Consider the following 7,105-nt stretch of genomic DNA (forward strand, 5'->3'; position numbering starts at 1 on the left):
AATGATAGTATAGTCACAGGAAGGAAGAATTCCAACTGTTGCTCCAGTTAGTTTGTTAAGTTTAATACAGTTCATTTAAATGCGGGGAGATTTTCTCGCACTTAATAATACTTGACCATTAGATGGTGGTTGGCGGTAGTCAACAGGAAACCCTGGACCCGGGTTTCGTGCTACTTGGCACTCGCCAGCAAGGTGTACCTGTAATCTTGAGGGAACTGGTGCTCCCTGGCGGATTCGACCTCGTGTCACACAGCTTCACAGTCAGAGACGTTACCACTGAGCTATCCGAGCCGTGACTAACCTCCTGTAGGACTGAGATGTAATCACAATTGATTGATCACTGGGTTGTGATCAATGTCATGCTTGTCTAGTCCTTATTAGTGCACCAGTTCCCTCGAGATTACAGGTACACCTTGCTGACGAGTGCCAAGTAGCACGAAACCCGGGTCCAGGGTTTCCTGTTGACTACCTCCAACCACCATCTAATCTCAATGCATAGTGCCCGCAGTGTCGAGTCACCTAGACTGGTGGCCACATTGCAACATGATCGATAGCATTCGATCTGCACTAATAAGGACTAGACAAGCATGAGATTGATCACCACCCAGTGATCAATCAATTGTGAATACTTGACCATGTCAGGATTTAATAAAACTAATAATGTTTACGAATTGTTAACAATAGTTCATTCAATACGTGTGGTTAGAACCAGCACCACTACTAAAATTTGCAGTTTCAAGGTTTAGTAGTCTCATCTATATTTAAATGAAGTTGTGTGTAAAAGAAATCAACAAACTTGATTGGAGCTGGTTAGTTTATACGAAAAATTGTCTAGAAAATCTTTTATGAATAGCAGACAATATTAATAAACATTCGTAGTCAACAAATAATATTAAGTGAATGAGATGGTTTGGAACTTTCATAATAGAACCCGGGCGTACTGTCGAAATCGACCTCCGGCTCTTTTTATGGACGACACAAATGATCTCAAGGTGATAACACCGGCCAAGCTGTTACTGTTGGGAGAGAACGTAGCAGAATCTAGTGATGCTCTGACAAGTGACGGATATTCTAAAGGATAGAGACAAGAGAGTTATAGGTTTTCTGGAAGCAGCGGTTCAAACGATTTTTTCCTTTTTCAACACAGATACAAATGGAGTATAAAAGAAGGTAATCCTTGCAACGACAGCGGAAAAAATGTGTAAGCGAAAGAAATATTAGACAACTATATGACGTAACGAATAAACTGGTAGGGAAATATAGTAAACCAGAGAGACCAGTCAAGGACAAAGGACGAGCCAATCGTTAAGATCCAAGAACAGAGGAAAAGATGGGTACGATTCTTCGAGGAACGCTTGAATATACCAGCTTCATTGAGTCCACCGGACATTGAAACAGCACACACAGACCTCCCCATATATGTCACTCCACCAACAATCGAAGATGTCAGGAAAGAAAAATCAAGAGCGGAAAACAAACACTTCTGACAACATATAAGCTGAAGCACTGAAATCAGACACAGAAATAAACGCAAAGATGCTCTACGTTCTATTCAGGAAGATTTGGGAAGAAGAACAAGTCCCAAAATACTGGAAAGAAAGACACCTCAACAAGATACCAAAGAAGGAGAGTCGAGTAAATGTGAGAACTACACAGGAATCATACTGTAGTCAGTACCAGAAAAGGTTTTCAACAGAATGTTGCTCAACCGGCTTAAAGATTCAGTAGACACCTAGCTAGGAGACCAACAAACCAGATTCCGTAAGGATCAGTTGTGCACCGACCACATCACGGATTATCGTTGGAAAATCAGTTGAATGGAATTCGTCACTATACATCAAATTTCTTGACTATGAGAAAGCGTTTGACAGTGTGGATAAGAGAACGTTACGGAACCTTCTTTGACATTATGGTGTATCTGAGAAAATCGTCAAATTCATGCGGAATTCATACGATGGATGGACTGCAGCTCAAAGTCGTTTATGGAGGACAGCTGACAGACGCATCCAAAGTAAGGACCGGAGTCAGACAAAGCTGACGACTCTCCTCCTTCGCGGAAAGACGCTGGAAATGGATATAATATACACTACGGAAACCATCAAACTGCCTCAAGAGGCAAGTCACAGCTTGGAATCCTGAAGGGAAACAAAAAAGAGGAAGGCAAAGGACACTGCTTTGGGAATTGGAAGTAGACATTAAAAGGATGAATAGCTAGTGTCAACAACTGGAAAGGACTGGTCACGACAGTTGTGTGGAAGATGCTGATGGTCGGCGTATGTTCCTGCATGGGGGAAACAGGCGTAAGTAAATATAAAAGAAGGGGACTTATTCTGATTTCCCCGGGAGAAAGAAGTAGCCTTTAAGTTTAGTGCAGAAAGTGATGCTGAATAAAGATCGACCAGTAAGACGATTAGAGTTGAGGTCGAGAAAGTGAATCTTTCGAAGAGACAGAAATCTGTTTTCTTTAGTCCATAGGTGTCAGGTGATTACTGTGCCCTCGCTGGGTACTGACGTAATCCCTAAGGACCTTGGAGTTAAGCATGACTTTAGGTGTACTTCTGTGCTCCCTGACACTTAATTGTCTTTGATGTCTGGTTGCTGATAATGCCTACTCTAAGGTGTGATCTGTAAATGAAATTATCAATTACGGTATTGAATGCCTGTTGAATTATAATCTAGTACGATGTTGGTCCACTTATATTTGCTACCACAACAACAGACCTAGTCCCAAAATTGTAGATTTGTCGTGATGCGACTGTCTAATCTATTGGATCTTACGTGGTAGCCACATTATAGCCCAGACTGGTTCGTCCTACGTGACAATCGGCAATATGACGTCTGATACTTCTGAATAACACATTCGGACTGGAAGGATAGTAATGTATTAAATACAAAAAGCAAGAGGTTACATAGAGTGACCATGTCTGTGTGACCGAGCCATGACATTTCCATTCATTGGTGCCGCGTTCACAATTTTTGGCTTCATCTCTGTGTTAAGTGTTGAACACGAAATTTATTAGTTGACTTGCGTTCAGCTTCGAGGGTCGTGTGATTAGAACCAATACCACGACACGCCACCTATCATATCGACCATGTATGGCTGTCTTGTTTATTCACAAATCACAATATTTAGTGTTTTCATAAACGATATTAGGTTCGTTGACTCATACTCCTTATCGTCTATTTACTGTTTGGAACATTTCTTATGTCTCACTTTTTCCTGCTAAATAGACTTTATTACTAATTTTTTGGTGTACTCAGGGTGTGTATTTGAGTTTTAGAGACAGATAACGTTTACCGAGCCAAATAGCTTGTTTGTTCTGACTTTGGCTGAGCTAAGACTCTTTGCTCGACAGTCTGGGGATTAGTTTAGGATTTCCCCTGAGGAAAATTACTTCCCACACTTATTCTCTTCTGGATTATTGATGCTATTTTATTCGTTTTTGAAAAGAATCAGCATTATTTTGGTCATGAGTGATACAGTGGGGACTGAATGTATTGAACTGAGCATATTTATTCTACTGAAATTTGAACTTTTTTCACCTACCACTTTGACGTTGGTCATTCTCAGTTTCACACTGTTTTGGCTTGGTATTTCGGAATGTTTGCTTCGAAAACCTAAAAATTGAGCGTTTATTTTTTATTCGTTATGATAGACTTTATAACAGTATATTTAGTTTGGTTGCTTGTAATATGCAAACAAACATAGGTAACTGAACAGGAATTTGGTCACTTGTTACTGTGGTCGTAAATTATGAGTAGATCAGTCGATTGTGTTTCAATAGCAGACTAAAAAACTTAGACGTAACACACAGGTCTTCTGTGAACAGAAAACATGGGTAGTTGTGGTACTGTTGGTTCACTGTTCATCGTATACTACGTTACGTGTATCAACAAATAAATTAATTTCATGTTTTAGGATACATATTCCAATACATCTTGACACTGATAAAGTTTTGAGATACATTCGCCCTAAAAGAGACTCAAATCTCGTGCAACAAACTCAGAAAAGTGAGCGATTGGTTCAGGGAACTAATCACGCTAGGATTATGGAGGGCCGATAAAAATATGTAAATACTTTAACCCAGTCAATACTCCGAAACGTGCGAAAAGAATCAGTTGATAGGATACATAGACAAATATATGGAAGATATATTAGTGACATTATTTTCAGAAGGGTGCGTGTTCACAAATGCAAACACATGCCCACAGTTATAATAATGTAAGTGTTTTTGTCTAATTGATAGGGAACATGCTTTGTGACGTGAGCCGAAATACGTGCAACGGGATTGTTAATAAACAGTAAGAAAACGGCAGTTGACAAGGTTACAACGAGATGTGTATGCGAACACGTTTATTTCGCGAATTGCATTCAGTAAGACATGTGAATAGTGAACATAAATGATGGAGGTCATCCTAAACTAAATTCTTTAGACAATACAGTGCATATAAACATTGTGTGGAATTATGGAAAATCATAAATCATGGCAAACGTTGTTCATAAATTAAGTTTATTTCAATCACCCTCACGGGAACAAACTAATCAACGACAATTACTCTCTCCGAGTTGTACAATGATGAGGAGCTGAAACGCATGACAATAATACAATTTTCATTTAACCAACCGGGTGACTTTCCCGTAAAATGTTAGGTGCTAATTCCAGGAACTCGCCATCCAAATACAAAAGCACTTATGATCAAAGTATGAGGGCCCGAAAATAACTACCTAGTTTACTTGAAGCTGTGACGCCGAGTCTCCATACTGCCCACACTAACGCTACCGAGGAGTTTAAAAAACATCCTTACATCAGGACATTAGGACAAAGAAACAAGCCAGTTTAAGCTAGTTCATAAATCTATGAGGCATGGGAATATACCTCGTAAGCCTTACCTCCCCCCAGTGACGCAATCCATATTTCAAGAGCTACAGGGTGTAGTATTTGGAATGCGCAGCCAGATACACAAGTGGCTCATACCACAGCCATATTCTGATAACGCTGCATCAGTCAGCCTGTGAAATACTTAGTATTTATGATTCGAAACTACACTCCCCTAATGCATTGATATATTTGAAGATTTAGCCCTCACAAATACTCTGTCCGTTCTCCATTCATACCTTAATATCGATGTGTGTGAAAAGTGAAGTGAGCTCCTCTAATTTCCACGACAACCCCTGGAACTAAATATAAGACAGATGATGATGAAGAGCCTATGACATCATCAGATAAAATACTTGAATTCAATGATTACTTGTTTTGAACGACGAAATTACTCGTGGTAAGGGAACTCAACAAACTGATTTAGATTGGATATGGCCTACCACAAAAAATATCTCAGTAGTTTGTGGAACTAATATGAATAATCCAAGAGACAAAAATAGAAACAACAACTTATTTAGAGCGCAGTAAAAGTAAAGTAAGTAGTGGTATAGAAACAAAATAAAAACGGTTTGTATCAAAAGATTTTATTGAACACAGTCTAACACAGGCTAAATAAAATATTATTGAAGTATAACTCCTACACAATCAGGCAACATTGATTCCCAACGTCGAGTCATACCCTGTTAGGTAGAATAAATTTAATTAACTGTGAGTAAGGAAGGTAGACGTTTTGATCTCGTGAGAGCAGTATATTTCTGAGCATTTCATCTTGGAATAGCCTCATAAGAAACATCTTACTTACCTACTTACGCCTGTTACTCCCATTGGAGCATAGGCCACCGACCAGCATTCTCCAACCCACTCTGTCCTGGGCCTTCTTTTCTAGTTCCAGCCAATTCTTGTTCATTTTTCTCATGTCTATCTCCATTTCCCGGCGTAATATGTTCTTTGGTCTTCCTCTTTTCATTTGGCCTTGAGGATTCCATGTGAGGGCTTGTCTTGTGACGCAGTTTGGTGCTTTCCTCAATGTGTGTCCTATAAACTCCCAGCGCCTCTTCCTGATTTCTTCCTCCGCTGGGATCTGGTTTGTTCTCTCCCACAGTACGTTGTTGCTAATAGTGTCCGGCCAACGGATCCGACATATTTTGCGAAGACAGCTAGTGATAAACACTTGTATCTTCTAGATGACGGCTTTCGTAGTTCTCCAGGTTTCTGCCCCATACAGTAGAACTGTCTTGACATTTGTATTGAAAATCCTGACCTTGGTGTTGGTTGACAGTTGCTTTGAGTTCCAGATGTTCCTCAGTTGTAAATATGCTGCTCTTGCTTTGCCGATCCGCGCCTTCACATCTGCATCAGATCCACCCTGTTCGTCAATGATGCTGCCCAAATATGTAAAGGTTTTTACATCTTCCAAATCTTCTCCGTCAATTGTGATTGGATTGATGCATTCTGTGTTGTATCGGAGAATCCTACTTTTCCCTTTGTGTATATTGAGACCTACTGCTGCTGAGGCTGCTGCCACACTGTTCGTCTTTTCCTGCATTTGTTGTTGCGTTTGGGATAGAAGGGCCAGATCATCTGCGAAGTCTAGATCACCCAACTGCATCCTAAATGTCCATTGTTTCCCGTGCTTCCCTTCAGATGTTGACGTCTTCATGATCCAGTCGATCACCAGGAGAAAGAGAAAGGGTGAGAGTAAGAAACCTTGCCTAACATCGGTCTTTACTTCGAACGACTTTGTCAACTGTCCTCCATTCACGATTTTGCAGTGTAATCCATCATACGAATTCTGTATGATATTGACTATCTTCTGAGGCACGCCGTAGTGTCGAAGAAGCTTCCATAGTGTTGTTCTGTCCACGCTATCAAATGCCTTTTTGTAGTCAATGAAGTTGATGTAGAGTGTATTTAGCTTGTGCCTTGGCTTTTTCTGCTCTTGTTCGACTGGTATTAATTGCTACTTTCTTGTTCCTCCTTTCTTGAATCTTATCCAGTGTATCAACAGTGATCCATTCCTTGTGATGGTGCTTCTTGTGACCCAGGACCTCATGACATGTTGAAGTGATTGCCTCTTTGATCCCCTTCCAGTTGCTCTCCACAGTAGTTCCTTCTCCATTGAGTAGATCATGAAAGGCCTGGAACTTGTTGCTGAGGACTATCTTGAATTCGTTGAGTTTGTCAGTATCTCGAAGAAAGGCCATACTAAACTTTTGTGATATTGT

Source organism: Schistosoma haematobium, chromosome 7, assembly GCF_000699445.3.
Source record: "Schistosoma haematobium chromosome 7, whole genome shotgun sequence".
Lineage (NCBI taxonomy): Eukaryota > Metazoa > Platyhelminthes > Trematoda > Strigeidida > Schistosomatidae > Schistosoma > Schistosoma haematobium.